Source organism: Syngnathus floridae, chromosome 2, assembly GCF_059516105.1.
Source record: "Syngnathus floridae isolate MCC-2025c chromosome 2, RoL_Sflo_1.0, whole genome shotgun sequence".
NCBI classification, from domain to species: Eukaryota; Metazoa; Chordata; class Actinopteri; order Syngnathiformes; family Syngnathidae; genus Syngnathus; species Syngnathus floridae.
Window position 1 is genome coordinate 10,973,107 of NC_142414.1, and position 17,693 is coordinate 10,990,799.

At 39.4% G+C, this 17,693-nt stretch overlaps 1 protein-coding gene across 2 annotated transcripts in view; it reads left to right on the forward strand.

Moving 5' to 3' along the window:
* Positions 1–17,693, forward strand: part of LOC148401715 (beta-1,3-galactosyltransferase 1-like) — a 55,769-nt gene that overhangs the window by 28,675 nt on the left and 9,401 nt on the right. For both annotated transcript variants that reach the window (XM_088369573.1, XM_088369572.1), the window contains exon 3: positions 4,264–4,367. The gene's annotated coding sequence lies outside the window, so the exon portion shown is untranslated. The remainder of the gene's footprint in view (positions 1–4,263; positions 4,368–17,693) is intronic.

Genomic DNA, 17,693 nt, shown 5'->3' on the forward strand with positions numbered 1-17,693 from the left:
GTCACAGAAAGAAGGCCACTTATGAATGTTTTGTGCCAAAGTACTCTTTGTGTGTTCCTCCCCATTGGAATTCCGCGCCATCACAGGATACAAAACTTTGAACTCAAATCTGTCATTCAGGACAACCACCTCCCTTCCTCTCCCTCCTCACCAATCACACCCTCAAAATGTCTGTAGCACTCACACCATGGCATCCAGTGACCCTTTCTGTCATCAGCACCATCACCCCCAGTCCTGTGTCAGAGCAAGACCAATTTACTTTATCTGCTTGTCTCCACACTGCCTTTCGCTGGAATAATGCTGCCGTTTTGTTTGTATTCGACCCCTTGCCCTCCGACGAAGGGCATTATGAAAGGATTATAGACGTCGGGTCAGGCCTTTATGTCGTTACTCACTGTTTGTCATGGAAGGTGGTATTTTGGCCAGAATCAGACAGGAAAGGAGGCATTTTCTGAACGCTCCATTGTCAGATCACTCGGGATCAGCTGCACGTCTTCAAACGAAATGTCGATGCTCCCGCCGGCCAAGGAGGGTCCGTCTTTCAAGGGACACCTGAAAATGCGCAATGCAGCGGGGGCTCCCTTTGCGAGAACGGCTGTAATTGAAGTGGAAGTGACAAAAGGGACCCTGGAGTCCAAGCTGCCTGGCAGGACTGAGGAATCACACAGAGGAGGCAGCCGGCCTCTCCTGGGGTAGTGATGCGGGGAGGGCTGAATTTTCTCACCTTGACGTGCAATTAGACTGGAAGCATGAGGGGGTAAAAAAAAAAAACGCTTCAACTTCGCATTTTGAATTTTCTGCCAGAGAAGTTTAGACACAAAGTGATTTCTTTTGCAAATTTGCACCCTTTTATTTTTCATCAAGCCAACCAACATTTCAATGAATTACCTAAACAGCAACAACTTTGTTGCATTATGCTCAAGGCTAAAAAAAATTAAAAGGCTATCCCTGAGATTAATTGAATGAACATGAAATGAAAGAAGAAAGAATGAGGCTATTGTCAGTGTAATGAATTACTCATGCTCTTGGACAGTGGGGAGAAAACCTAGCAATAGAATACAGAATTTAGTGACAGCATTCAGCAGTAACTCTGGATTAACTACTGTTGCTAAAACGCCTTCAGTGTGTACATTAACCTTAATCCATATAATATCATTTGGAGTGTTCTGGCAGGAAATCCCCCAGGATCAAATGTAAACCAACACAGTTTAGAGATTATAGCGGTATGAGACTGAATTATTGAAGATAGTGTATTTCAGGATGCGTGACTGGCTCATGGTGCAGTAAATGCATCTAAGGCACAGGTGTCAAACGCAAGGCCCGGGGGTCAGATACGGCCCGCCACATCATTTTATGTGGCCCACGAAGACAAATTGTGCATCAAATTTGCGTGTCAATACTAGAATTGCAAATTGTCTTCGCTTTTAATATCTTTTTTTTTTATATTTGACCAGTTTTTACTCATCTGATTTGAAAATGAGTTATTTGTCAGTTTGTTTTGTAGCTTTTACTGTATATAATATGAGGTGCTCATACATTTAGTTGGGTTGACAGTCATAATGGCCCTCCAAAAGAAGCTATGACTACAATGCGACCCGTGAAAAAAATGAGTTCGACACCCCTGATCTAAGGGGTCAACCAGCATTAGTTTTTGCCTTTTCAACTTCCACAGCTTGTTAACAAGCTTTTCTGTTTCCTGTGAAAGGTCTCCAAGTCTGGGAACAAGTACAAGCACAGATAGATCTTAATGTTGATTCATGCGAAAGGCTATCAGTTTGATACGCACTTCTGAAATAAAACATTTGCTCAAATACAAACTCAACTTTATTTTTACAGCACTTTAAAAAAAAAAACACTGCCATACGTAAAAAGTAAATACCATGAAACACTAAACTGTATTAAATATCTGCCAGTCTTCATGTTTTTAAATGGTCCCTTTGACATTATTACTCGGAAATCACAATGTCCCATCACTGGTGAGCTCTTTTTAAAACAGGTTCACAGACTACTCGTGAGGTCCCTGGGAGCTGCCTGATGCCCGCCGGCACTTAGTTGGTAACGCCTGCAATAGACCTACCCTAAAGAGTTTTAGATAAAGTGAATAAAGTCAAAGTGGCAAAGATAGAAGCATTTCACATCTCTCTTTTTTGTACTGCATGTTTGAAACATTCAACTGAATTACATTACAAAATATTGACTGTGCATATTTAATCATGGTAATTATAAGAAATTGACACAGAAGTGTTGGTCTTCATTAATCTTCTGATGTGTGGTTTAAAATATATACTACCCTCAAAATCACCCTGTTTAAAAATGTAATTAAAGACTGACTATGGTAAAAATGTGAAATATTCACAAATCATTCATACATTGCATCATTCCAGCTAAAAACCCTTGATCATAGATTCTTGTGCATAATCTGAGCAGAAAGAATAAAATCCACTTTTTCCTATTAATGAGGACACAAAACAATCTTGATCTTCTGGAAGCGTATTCTTATGAATATTATTAATATGCACACTTACTGTCGTCAATATTTAGAAAATCATAAAACAATCTTAAATTAGTTTAATGATATAAAACGTTATAATCATTGCAATTGAAATCAAAATAGAGACAGCTGTATTTCTGCTCTATGACAGCTTTTCTGTACCCTGGCAAAGATAATCCAGTCAAATTAATTCAAATAACAGAGTATTTTCTTAATTAACAGTTACACATGTGTCATCATTGGGCAGTGACATAGCTGCAAGCTGTTTTTGTTTTTTTGTTTTTTTTGCATGCTGTGCAAAAAATGAACATTGCTGTACACATACTGCTTTTTCGAGACCCTCCATAGATGCATGATCTATTTGTCCTGTTCTGGGTCACAGCTAAACTGGAGTGCATTCCAGCTAGCATTGGGCTAGAGGGGAACAAATGTCTATGAGCAATTTAGTGTCTTCAATGAATTTACCATCCGTGTAAAGGCAATTTAGGAGGAAGACAGGGTACTTTGAGAAAACACAATTGAGCAAGCACAATTGGGTTTAATTGAGCTGGTCAATGATATGTTTGCATGAAAAGAGAGGCACACCGGAAAGACAAGATGACAAAAGAGACCGATAATTTAATAGTGATAATTGTAATGCTGGACCTGACCTATTGCTCAGAGTCAAGATCAGCAATTGATGGCTCGATGAATGAGTGCAGACTGTTGAAAAATCTCAGCTGGACGTCTATACTGGAATTTGCTCAGAACAAGTATTAGAGACTTGGAAAAATCTCAGCTGGATGTCAAAACTGCAATTTGCTCAGAACTAGTCTCACATGACCACTTAGTATTTCCTTTGACAAAGATGATTAAGGCATTAATACATTTTCTGCCAGAGCTTTGTTCATTTTCTTTTTTATTACACACAAAGTAAAGAGGTTGGAACAATACATTTCAGTCTCGCAAACTTTCGGCTTGCAGAATGAAGTGTCATCTTGAACAGTTTGTCTGCTGTGCCAATTTTGAAGTTAAAATAGGCAACACTTGGTTAAGTTAAAAAAAAGGCGAAGGAAGGCGATGACATAGTGGTACAAGCAAGAAGGTGCATTTTTTTTGGGCAAAGATAGATCACAACACTTTCACTCAGTTATTTATTTTCACACTTGAGCAATTATAGTTATTACCTTTTAGGTAAAATAAATGCATGTGGTTACTTTAAACACATTTACAAAATGCTAGAAATATTTGCCCTTTGAAATTAAAAAACATACAAAATTCAATTTTTTGGGTTGTACAAAGACTCTGAAAGTGAGTTTGAGAGTGCAGTTGTCACTCAAACCAAAGTGAAAAGTTCCCTCTTCTGCTCCAAAGTGTTGACATTCCTCATATGTGAGTAAACAGGCTCTGTTGACAACTGTGCTGGGAATATGGGGTCTGCTTGCCTACCCACTAAAGAATGAACATTTGCTTCACCAAAGACATTTCACAGCTTGCGGTAGGTCCCCATTTCCCTGTGACAACAGAAAGAATATCTCTCTGTTGATCAGCAAACCTTAAAAATAATGCATCTTTTGCATCAAGCAATTGCCAGGGTCAGTTTTTTTGAGATCCCCTTTTAACACACTGATGTGCTGTGTAAACAAGCAAGCAGCTTGTTCGTTTCAAAATTTGACAGCCTGTGTGTTTTCTGACTCATTTGCAGCAGAGATTTCAATTAATATTCCTTTGTGACTGACTGATATGCCAAATGACACAATTCCTCTCTTTTTTCCAATGCATCTGTGTGACAGACGCATAGATTCAGGTGGTCGTACTGAGGCGTCTGTCAACAGTAAGCAGCACAGCATCCATGAAGGCTTTTGCATATTCACTTTGATGTCACCAATATGCCAAGGTGAGTCCAAAGCCCAAGGCAGCCACATGTTCAGACATTCTGAGCTGCTAATGAGCCAGATATACTTTGGTTAACTACAAACATGCATTTCTACTTTTGTATTTCCTTGTTTTCTTTGTTGAAAATCCCCACTCAGTTTATTCATCAGAATCTTATTTTCCTTCTGCCCGTCCCACAAAACTCTCACTCTTTATCCATTGACTATGAAATGAAGTATGCCCTGAAACAGAGGTCATCAAACGAAAGCCAAGCTCTGGAAAATCATTATGTATCGCAAACATTGGAGATATGGAAAAATCCCCAATTCAGACGATGGATGAAAGACAACCAGTTTTTTAAATGCAGTTTTGTACCTGTGTGGGATTCTTGACCCATTTTGAAAAGCCTAGCTCACAGTGAGCACTTGAGAATTGGAATATTACTTGCAGTCATAAATCAGTATAGTTCAAAGTACATAGCCTGCTGTTGGTGTGCTATCAAATAACGCATTGGCGAGCTGTAAACCTGTGACGAACATTAGAACGAATTAGCTATTAGCGTATCTGGGGTAAAAGAGTGTAATGAATCATGTTTCTAACCAGTACTGCTATTTGTCCAATGGAATTGCCTCTTTTTCCCACATCCCTGCTGTGTATGTTCATGTGTGGTGTGGTTTGAATTACAAACCCACACTGGCAGTCATTACTATGCAGCAGGCGACTGACGAGCTATTAGGCTCCTTTGCAGCAGCGCAATTCTTCTTCTCCTGATATTTAATAATACAGCAAAAAGAATCTTTGTATCAAAATCAATAGAACAATATTTGTAAACATATTTGTAGAATTTCTATCTCATATAATGACTTAAAGTAGACAAATCCTTCTTTTTGTATATTTTAATCATTCAGTCGTGGTCTGTATAAAATGGAACAGCAATGCTTTTATCTGAATTCATCATTATTATCGCATCTCTTTTACCCCTTTTCTAAGGAGCATGTGGAGGAAGTCGTTTTGGTGTGGTCTCTTTAAATACAAATGAGATACTTCACACCTCGCCCCCTCCAGGCCGCAAAGCGTGCGCCTCCACTCTGGTCCAACATATTTGTAGTTTGTTAGCAGAGGTACATTTATCTGGCGGTGTGCAAACCTTTTTGATTAATTAAAAGATGTCAACAGCAGAGGACTAGTCCATCCAACTGTACATGTTGGAGCCAGAATCTGACCCAGAGTGAGAGGACACTGAATAACACCAACCTGCAGAACCACGACTTCAGATGAACGTATCGCAACGGTCACTGTCAGAAACTCGTGAGAAATAAAGATGGAGGATTTGCGAAATCGTTTGGACATACCCATGATCTTGTTTAGCAGTTCCACTGCAAAGACCGTGACGTAATTATTTGAAATACGTAATAGGGAATGAATAAAATTGAACGGATTAAAAAATATTTCCCAAACAGATTACAAAAGTAATATCTGCAGCACCTGGAGGGATTAGATTAAAAGGTTCTACAATCCTGGGGACTCCAAGTGCACAATAAATCGAAAATAAATACCCTCTCATTACCCATACACAGGCTGATGTGTTATATGAATTATATTATGTAGTTCATTATAGCTATTAATATAGTTCATTATAACATTTTGTAAAACATCAGACAAATATTTTCTCGGCTGCTTTTTTTGATGAAGGTCAGCTGGAACCAAGCCCGGATGAGATTTTGTTTTTATATTTTTGTCCAAATGCAATAAATTAGAGGTTACAGGCTGTAGGAGAGGCATTAGTAATGTATTTGCAACAACGTAAGACTGGTTCATTTTAGAGCGTGCAAGTGTACGAAAAAATGCCCCCCGATGGTATAAAGGGTATTTTATTTTCTTCCTTTCTGGCAGTGAGCCATTAGTCTGATCAAATCTAATTGTCCATTTAGAGCACTCCAGCTTGATGGGTCTTACTAATTGGTCCCACATTAACAACCACAATTACTACTGTGGCCACAAGATAATGTGTTTTATAGAATTGCCAACCACCATGTGAGTACCACAAATAACTGGAATTATTACTCAGTTGGTTTTATTTTTTGGAATAATTATCAAACTGATCATACCACATTAGGAACCCTTTCCGATTAAAATGAAACCCAAGCAAGTCCTGCAATAGCATAACATTGATTGGCTGAGAAATTCATTCACTCTGCATATGTGCAGTATGATTAATTTAATCGAAAGTCTCCAAGTAATATGTTGACAATTACTGTGTATCATCTGATCAAGATATAGCTAATTAGAGCTCTGATTGGCCTATCCACACTCCTTGATTTAAAATGACTAACCAGTCGAAAGTGAAAGTGACCTAAAGCCCGCTGCACACTGAGTGATCCTGCCAAGTCAAGAACTCTTGGTACTTTCTTACAACTACTATGATTCAATGAGCACTTGAGCAAATACTAATTAGCCTAATTAAACTTATAAACAGATTCTCTGTTACATCTTAACATTGACTGTATGGGAATTTTAATTAGGTGTTTAATGAGAGAAGCTTCTTGATAATTAAAGCCTCACTGCGATTGTCTATATCACATTGCATTGAGAGTTTCTTGTTATTTACTAATGTACTTTACTGTGGACAAAAGGCCGGATTTTCTTTCTTATTTTTTTGCGAGAGTCCAATTTTAATTTTAATCTTCAAATATTCTCCCATCAAGACTTCCGCCTGTAACCTGGAAGCAAGTAGGCAAACACCAAAGAGGGGTGACTCATTGAGTATTTCAGAACCTGCACATTGCTTTATCTAATACTTTTGATGGCGAGCATGTTTCGTATTCTGGATGAAATTAATTAAATAAGGTGAAAGATGCATGTTTGGAGGTCCATTAATTAAAAAAGGAAATTAATAAATGGGGGCTCTACCCACTGTGCCCAACCTTTCTCGTGTCACCAACCAAGTGGTTAATAGAAACTACCTCTCATCAAGTCATCATTGTGTCATCTTGATGACTATAGTTATTGTAATAGTGGGAGCCCTGCACTTTCAAAAAAAAAAAAAACTCCATAAGCTGGTCTTTTAATTCTAGCCTCAGGCATCACGTTGAAAGTGGAATTACTCTTTGCAGTTGTTGGCTCCCGATGATTTTCTCAATTCAGAAATACCATGGTTAAAACACTTTAATAGCCTCTTATAACCTCCTAGCTCAACAAAGCATCAGTCACTCAGTCTTTTTACTACATATATCCATACATAATAGCTTAGTGGAAGTTGATCGTGTGTGGTGACATGTTATAATTGCATGCAAGTTTCACAGGGGTGCTGCACTTCCAAGCCTCTATATTGCGTACGAGGGAAAGTGCTTAAGTTGACAGAACCATGCACGGAAAGTCAGAGTTGACCGGCACCTTTTATGAGTGACTACTGCATCTGACAAGAAAGTGGATAATAGACAGACTTACGTGGAAGGGAGAATCTGCGAAGCCAGAGAAGTGCGTAGCGATGTGTTTTTTATCTGACATTTTGAGCACAGAGGAGACTATGGCCCTAAATCAATTTATTCCTTTAATCTATTACTTACTGCAATCAATGCTTTTACATTGTGCAGTTTCAAATTTAAACATAGTGACACGAGTACCTGCGCCATTGCATAGCTGGGATTGTCAGTACTATATTTAGTGGCGATGTCACAGTCTTCACAGTATCGCGACATGAAAAGTGTTTTGTCTTGGTATAAAATAATGAGCCAATATGCTTATTTTTTTGTTTTGGGTTATTTATATGTAGGCATATTGTTTAACTGGGCTACTACAGCACTCGCTCCACTTTCCTGTTAGAGTGTACATGCACCAATTGGCTGTGTATACATATAACCATGTGACCACATCACAAGAAATATACTGATGACTGACTGGCTGGTCCACGTGACTAAAATGCTGCATTTGAATGCGGATGTCATGTGGAAGAAAAAACAGCTACACTGCCTGTGAGTAGGTAAAAAGAGCTAAAATTGAAATAATGTGAATTGCAGGACACATTGACTCTTCCAACACACCTCATAGCCCCTAGGTCCCTCTCGGGGCTATGCCTTTCTGAGCATTGCTTTGCAATCAATTGGGCAACAGACACCCGTCCGTCTCTATAGTCCTCTGCTTGGCACAGGCCATGTCATTAGCCGTGGGGCTGTCATCCTCACCTTTGACCTCAGATGAGAAGAGACAACCCGGCAAATTAAATACTCAGCCGAGAACAAGGATTACCATATATTGTTACTTGGCATTTGTCTACCTGTGTTGCCTTTAAGCATGCTCCATCTTCGGATGAAATATAAAATCTTTTTTTTTTGTACGAGTGCATTTTATCATGTGGCCAACAGTCCTGACAGGCCACACATGATTATTTTTTTTCTCCAGAGACTGCGGCCCGGTAGAAATCTGCCCCCCCCTCGGGCCAGACCTCGGTATAGGCAGTATCTACTTCCTAATCACAAAATATGAATACTGTCCTGTCAAAGTAGTGAACAGACAATTTTTCAGTCAAATGTTTTGTTGTGAGCATAAAATGAATAGTGCTGCAGCAATTACAGTTTTTTTGGATGTACTCTACTGTTCAAAATACCGGGGTCACCTAGACAATTTAGTTTTTTTCCATGAAAACTAACAAGGGTTTTCAAGGGTTTTTTAATCATCCATTAGCCTTCTAACACAATTAGCAAACACAATGGACCGTTTGAACACTGAAGGGATGGTTGCTAGAAATGGAAATTTTAAAAAATAAGGATATCACACTTTTGAACGGTACTGTATATGAATGTGAACATGCCAATAAATTATTTGATGTTCACAAAAACCTGTGAGAAAACACACAGAAACTACTAAAGCCTTTTGAGAAGGACTCAGTCACCTCTCCGCCTTACTTATACCAAGAACCTTCATGGAATATTTTTGGTCTTGCTACTTTAAAACCCCAAGCTTTCTCTCAATAGTGCAATAATTATTGTGTTGTGAGTTTAATACCCTAATAAAACTCAATGGTGATGTTTGGATTATGTAACTAACATCCTATTCATATGATATTTAGCGATATTCCAAAACTGACTGTGTGCATTGTTGGAGAGGAATTAGAATTCATGTTCTTCTGACGACCTCATCCTCTTACTGCTCATTACCTGACCTGACAGCTTATAATTTTCTTGTACTGTATACCGTTTAGGTGGGTGAAACTAGACTGATTTTACAAAGGGTGTTAGTGAAGATTAGGGAAATATTGAGTCCTTTTAGTGACACTGTAACGCCCACGTTTTCTTAATATGGTGTTGTGATTAAGAGAGCTTCTCTGATGTGCCACTGTTGTTGAAGCAGTATTTAATTTTTGGCTTTCCACACATGGCTAAAAAAAAAACAGCAAGTCAGATTCCATCATTTTATGAAAACAACCATACCCCAGTAATTTTTTTGTAAAGTCCTGTTGCCCAAATGGAGGCCATTTTGCAACTAGTCAAATCCAGCTCACGAGACCAAAGCAATTTTTCAGCCTAATATTGTGAGGAAAAATTCATGAAGTTTCCAGAGCACTTATTTCTGGCTTTGTGTGATCAGACGTCTACCACTCAAATAACAGGAATTGTCATCAATCATGAAACTCTTGTGTACTTATGGACATGTATTATTTCTGACTTGGAGTATCAGCCCAACATTATGCTCCAGTGTACAGGAGGCCACCAATGTCAGACGTGTGAATGTAGCACATCAACCGGCCCCCTGACTTGCACAGACACAATTCTATCTGCAGGACTGAACAACAAATTGATTTCAAAGCAGATTTTTTTTTCTAATGTTCTTACCATGACTATACCAGTTAACCTTTCTGCATTCCAGTAAGGAACTCCTCATTGACTGTGTCCCCTTGCAGCCACCGCAGAGGAGGCATATCATTAAGGTTCTCTTCCAACATGCACATATCATTTGCATATTTTGCCTTATAAGCCCTTTGTCACCATAGCAACACTCTCAAGAGTTGTTTTTTGACTTCATGGCCACGCAGTCCCACATATATGATGTATGACGTGTCCAACCAATGTATAGTTCACACATGCATCATTTGCATAGAAGCACTCCTATGTTTTATCCATTTTAAAGCCAGTATGGATAATGGATGGATGACTCACAATCAAGCAAAAGCAAATTTAAGGTTACTACCTCATTTTTAAATACTCAATGTTGACTAGTTTGCCACAGGGGTGAAATAAAAATAATTGCTGAACCAAAGTGAATGAGTAATATCAAAGCCATTTTTCCACTGCAGTTTGATTTGAAATGGTAAATTCTAATCTGGATTTTGATCGTTCCAACCAGCTACGTAAATTGCACGACATCTTTAAAAAATTAGTCTATTGAGGGCACTTTAATAAAAGATGCAACCACTGAATTACTGTAATTTCTTGACTATAAATAGCACCCAGATATAAACTGCACCAGCTAAAATTAGGGGAAAAGCCTGTCTTGCTCGCATATAAGGTGCACTGGACTATACGCCTCAGGTGTTTTAATGTTTAATTTCCATATATAAGAGAATATGAACAATCCATAGATTAACTGCAGAGTTCAAAGCTTGTGCAAAAAGTAGCCTCTTATAATATAATCTGGAAAATACGGTAAAAAAAGATTACATTTGTCCTTGCGTAGGCCACGTTATAACATGTAAAAATGAAAAATGTTGCGCACACACACACACACACACACACACACACATACATTTGCCCATCTAATGTTTTTTTCCCATTTTTACTTGTGTATTATGTGGTCTAATTAAAATATTTTTAAATATTATGTAGAGTAATTTTTCTGTGTTCAGGCGCATATTTCTTCATGTAAATAAGACTTATGTTGCCTTGCTAACAGCTTCAGCCCTCTACATTCCTGCTCCTCACTAAGAATCGTGATCGTGAGTGGATTTGTCCCAAAACGGGCCAAGCGAGGAACGAGGAAACGGCTGTAAATGAAAACAAACTTGTCTTACACAATGTTGTGTTTTGTATGAAATTGCATTCCCCAGGGAATAGGAAGCATTTTCCAAAGCAAGTGTTTTTCGGCACAGCGCTGTTTCACAACTCTCTCGCCTCAAACACACATCGAAGATGATCGGTGCATAACCCGGGCTTTTTTTTCTTCTTAGTTTTTGTGACATCATGCAAGAAGACCTAGTGTCTCATCAGGTCACACTTTGCTAGCCCACCAGCTATTTCTCAGAGCTGTCACACCTTCCTGGTGTGAATACCAGTCCTCTGAGAATTGTGTCACACCTTTGCTACCAACCACAACTGAGGACAAAGGGGTGAAATAAGGGCTAAGAGGTAGGATTAGGATTTGGCCTAAATGGACGACCGTCATGATGCTCGTCAGTTCGTAAATATGCATAAATTAGTTAACAATTATTCAACATACCCTGATCCTAATTCCCAGGAAACTCTCATAACCCCAACTGGGGAAAAATGAGAAACCTTGAGAAAGTGCCGCAGATGGGAGAATGGCTGTAATGGATGCAAAGTGGGGAACATTGAACACACAATATAAACCAATAAAGTAGATGTCCATAGTCAAAATGAAGAGCTGCAGGAAGATGCCCGCGGTTGTCATGGCAGTGCCTGCAGGGAGGTGGTCCACCTCAGATCTCGTTCTGGTTGGTTGATGTGGAATCTAGACAACCATTTTCAGTTTGGGTATCACCGAACCCACTCCCCAGATTGCAGCCGAATCAAAAACAAAAATAACAAACGAGCCCAAGACAGTGAGTTCAGTTGTACATTATTCTACCATTTAACCATGTAGGCTACTGTACTCACATTATTGTCAATCGATAGTCATACGCAAATCCATCCAAGTCCTCATCTTCTGTATCCAAATTAAGTTGGGCAAGTTCGCCATGAAACATGCCAAGTTTCCAGCTTTCCTGAAAGCTTGAATTGTGCCTCGTAAGCATGTCTCTGTCGATGCCATTTTAGGGGATCCTAATGCTATTTGCTGTTCCTAAACCGATTTTTATTCATCAACGGCGGCGGAGGTATATACTCTACGTATTACATACAGTCCTCTAATCCGTTTACCATTTTAATGAACTCCGATTGCTTCATTGGGTCTACATATTACGCCTACATATATATTGGGTGGCAGAAGCCACACATCTACAGATTTTGGAATTTGGTCCACACAAAAAGGCACACCTTATTAAAAGACGTCTTCTGTTTTCGAGAAAATGAAAGGCTTTAAAGTGCGCATTATAGTGCAGAAAATACAGTAACTTGGAAATAAATTGTGTTTTTACTTCCTCTCTCTAATATCCACCGGTCTGCATTTGTACTGTTCTTTAAGCATTCAGGCGTCAGCCGTCACATCAATGCTCCAGTGTTAATTTAGTTTGGTAAAAGTTGTGGTTCTCATTAATAACTTTTTGGAGGAGCGATAACAGTAATTATGTGATACAATCATGCCATGCCGCATCGCTTCCAAGCATCCCAGATGAGTGGAAGTGTACAGATCTTAAGAAATCACACAATTCCAAATGTATTGGGCTTATGTCAAGTGGGCAAAGCACAGGACAGATTGCCCATTGTGAGGACCGCCTTTAGTGAGTGTTAATCCCCTCCAAATCTATACCCACTTCACCATTTCTGATTCGAGGAAAGGATATATCTGAATTTGAAGCTTAGTGAGCCCGATGGGTTGAATTATTTATTTACCGGGCTCGTACTGAGCAGCGTGGCCTCTGACCACACCACCTGCTGCCTGGAGATTACAGCTTCACCTGTGGGTGCAAGCGGCATCAGGGGACAGGCAGTCCACAGAGGTTATCATGCCATCCATGCACAGAAGAGTGTTTGATGTGCACTTGGTGACTGTAGAGCAAGTGCACATAGAGATAACGTTCCCAATATAGTAATATTCGTCCATCTATCCAGCCACCATATTCATATATATATCTTTATTATTTTTTTAGGGTTTATTTTATCCTTCACACAGAAGATTTTCATTCTCTCCCGCTCTGAAGTATATCTAACCTTTTGTTGAATATCTGGCAGATTTATTGGAATTCCGGGATTTGAAAAGATAACAAGAATATGAATCAGATTAAAGCAAGGAAATGAATGATTTTTTTTATTCATGAAAGAAAGCTAAATTGTCTTCCAACTCGAACACATTATTACATTATATTCTGTCTGTCAGTGATCATTACGGGGTTTTCTTGTCCATGTGTTTCCAAGTGCTGCATTTCAAAAGCTTACACTGTTATCTTAAGTAATGAGATGAAGCCAGAAAATTCAGCTCTGATTACAAGCCACCAATGGCTAATTTAACCGTACCCTCGGCCGCCCACACCACTCATCAAGCCAAAATAATACACTTGTGAATTAGTGTTGCAGCATGATGCATGAAGTTGTCCAACACAAATAACCTCCTCCCACACATCGACAACTTAGTTGTATTTTTTTTAATGACACTACTTGGATTATCAAAATTATCAATTATCAAAAGCCAACTCCACACAGGATGGCCGGAGTGGGAATCGAACCCTGCACCTCTCATCTGTCATGCAGATGTGCTCATCACCTTTCTGGTGATTATATTTATTATATTAATTAGTCCCATTGTTTTGTAACAGGAGAGTGGAAGTGCAAAACTGCTCGCTTGCTGATATTTTCCAAAATAAGCAGCCAACAAAAGTTGTACTTGGTTGTTTCATTTCTGACTTGATGGCCTTCACAGAGCTCTTTATAAAGAAAACATTGAAAAATCAATTTCTGCTCGTACGTCTTCTTTAAAAGCAAAGCTGTTTTACAAAGCATGTACATCATCAATTCTCGGCTGATGTTTCGTTTATTGCAAAGTGGTGGATGCATTTGTAGTTAGAACCTACCCGACCTGAATGCAGCTCAGTTTGTGTATCGTGTGTGAAGCCAGGTTGTGTTTTGAATGTCCGATGTAGCCCCCCCCCCATGACAGTGTTCTGGAGATGCTGAGGCTGCCAGCTGCAGGAGCAGATATTTGCATATGTGTTGGCATGTGTGTCGGTGACAGAAACAAGCACCTGCTCAGGATCAAACTAGAAACTAGCAGTAGTTTGACAAAACTGCTGTGGTGGAAAAGTGTGAAACACAGTATGAAGGTTTACTTCCTTCTTTAACCTCACAATTCTGCATACTTTTTGCATTGAGTAGAAAAAAAAATGTTTTCACCCTTTGTTTTGCTTACACCAGATCCGGACAAAGTCCCCAGGCGGGAAGTGTTCATTTCAGAAAACAAATACCACAGTACATGTGACTCAAAGTACAAGAGTAGCTTTGAATAAACTGTGCCGAGGTTTTCATGCTTGCAGGTGTGCGCGTGTGCACGTGCGTGTGTGTGTGAGCGTATCAACCAAAAAATGAGAAGAAAAACTTGTGAGCTGGATTGCGATTACAGTGCTGTTGCCCAAGGTTGTGTATTATCTGGACAGGCATAGTTGTCGGTCTATAAGAGGATGTGTTCAGCCTGTTCATGTCAGGCCTGCCTTCCTGCACCAAGATGGTGTCCCTGATAACTGCTTAATCCCTGAAAGCTAAACTGCCGTGCAGTCAGTGGGCAAAAGCCTTCTGTAGTCACTTTAAAATAAGTGTTTAATTAAAAGGAAAGGTTCATAACCACCAGAATAGTTCAAATTGTCTATCTTAACACTCATTATGTCACTGCAACTAATTTGGGTTATCAACAGGTCATCATTTTATCTTGTAATTCCAAGTATTGACACATGGATCTACTTCTGCTACAATATCGTTTAATGCCACACGTATTAGGTGAGCTAAATCTAAAATGGATTGTAGCAAATGAGATCTAAAAGTTGCAATTTGAATTCTTCTTTGTGATCGGCTTCTAGGCTTTTGCAGCAGCCTGATTTAGTTGTTTGTTTCTGGAAGGGTTACACATTGCATTTTCCAAAACTGCCATTGCAGTGTGATTCATTTTGCTTTCACACAGATGATGTTGATCCGATTCCCGAGTGTCTAGCCGCTATCGGTTCAAAGTCCAGATGAAAGATGAGCCGGTTTTGCCTCGAGAAAGGCCTCTAGTATAAAAACAACTGGCAACTGCCAAACAAAATCACGCTTGACTTATTTCATTGTTCTGCTTCGTATCGATCATGTCTTAGCTTGACCACTCTTTATTTTTCACTCAAACGCAACGCTGTCTTTTCATGTTGGTGTTGCAAGTATAACGTTTGCGTGTTGCAGGCAAAATCTTAAAATAAGGCATTCAGATTGCTTTTGTTTGTTTTTTCAAATACAAAATCTCTTCAGCAGCAATGCAGCCGTACGGTTGCCTTTGATTCGTTTGCCAAATTTTGACATAGGAGGTTTCAGCATGACTGCATTTATAGGAGTCAAAAAAGTGTTTTTTGTTTTGTTTTAAATCTCAAACTCTCCCTTTATTGTGAATAACTTCATTTGCATGTAATTCAAAGCACGACTAAAACAAATGCATTTTCCGTTCTTTTGAAGCAGACCAAGATGACTTGAGATAGTTTCACTGGTGTGCACATCAATTTCTACATACTGTACAGGAGTAAAAAAAAATATATATAGGGAAAATAGATGAAAACATAAATAATGACCATATCGCTTAGTCCTGAGCGCTCACTTTTCTTTTATTATGAACTCACAGGGACACTGAGTTTTCTCAGGTCGTGCTCATTGTCTTAAAACTGCCATTCTGATCAAATTCCCCCTGTGCTCTTCCAGAAGGCACTGAATTGTATCACTGCAGATCCTCCTTGTGTCACGGCTTGTTTATATTCAACACCTCGCCGTGGCCTCCTTGAGCTGCAAGGTTTCATCACCTTCTACATCCAGATCAATGGATGTTATTACCACGATGTTTCCCCTATTAATCCCCAACTGTTTCATACTTGAGATTGCCCTTTGTTGTGCTTTAGCACAAATGTGCTGCCTTACTTTGCTTCTTCTCAACAAATAGCATCACATAAGGATAATAACCACTGGGGTGCAGTTCTTGTTTCATTGGGATTAGTGATAACTTGGGGCTGATGCAGCACTGAGCGTCCCCATTGTGTAACATCAATGTCAGGAAGTTGGGCAGTAAAATGTATTACCCACATGCATCACCTTGTCATTTCCAATTTATGAAGGTGCTTAGTATTCAAAGTGTAGGCCCACACCATGTCGAGGAGATGGCTCAAGGTGTTTGGTCAAGCAGAACCTGCCTTTTCTCATTTTAGCACTCATAAATGGAGCAGTGGATGGGTAGGATTTCAAGAGTTCAAGAACACACACATAAAAAAAGCTTCCGTTGAAACTTTCAGTGTGGATTATTCTGCCCTTTGAGGTGACAGTGGTCACTTGTGAGCAAAACTTTCTGGAAACACCGCCTGGCTGCAGATAGATTTGCACCAGCTGGGTCTCAGCTCAGATGAGCACTGAAGTGGGGCTGAAGCATGGGGCCTCTGCACAGCTGCCAAATCTTTTGGCCGCTATTGATATCCAATTTCCTCTGTCAGCCTTAATCTACTTTGAATTTTGAGGCTTTGCACTAAGCTCACTGTATCCATCCCATGGCCTGTAATGATGTCTATTGGACCGGCATCGTTTATCCTCCCAAATCACCGTGACTTCACCATTCAAGAACAAATGCCTTGCCAGTGTCAAATTGCATGCTGCCCGGCAATGGCATTTTAGTTGGTCCTCACTCACTCACATTAGGAAGGATGCTAACCCATTTGGCCATTGCTGTTAAACTCCTCACACATTAATCCTTCCTTTGAATTCTCAGAAGGCAGCACAATGGTTTTAGAAGATTGGTGAAAAGAGGATCAAATGCTATGCAGCAGAGGAAAGTATCTCTGCACAACCGCCTGTTGAGTATATGGTGAATTTAACAGTAGGGTGCTGAGATAATGGATGCATGTAGTATAAGCAAAGGGCCAGTAAATAATGTGTTTTTACCCATTTCCCACAAATCTTTGCTATTCAGTCTTAGATTACATTATGAACATATAAAAATGAGGTCTGCCGGCTTTGAAGTACAGAAGTTGTTTATTATACTCCACATCCCGATACGTCATTGTGTGTGTATGTGTGTGGTTTGTTGTGTGTTTACCGTATGTATGCATGTGCTCAATGGCTTAATAGTCATTTATACAAGGGAAAAATTAGCTAACCCCTATTAATAATAAAATACAAATAAAATAAAATAACTGGAGTGCTACTGCTTTGACTTATTGCTTATTGTGTCAGGAAAAGTCAAAGAAAAGGGAGTCCATTATTTGATGCTTGCTGAAATGGGCTCATTTAAGATACCCTGGATCTTACAATACAAT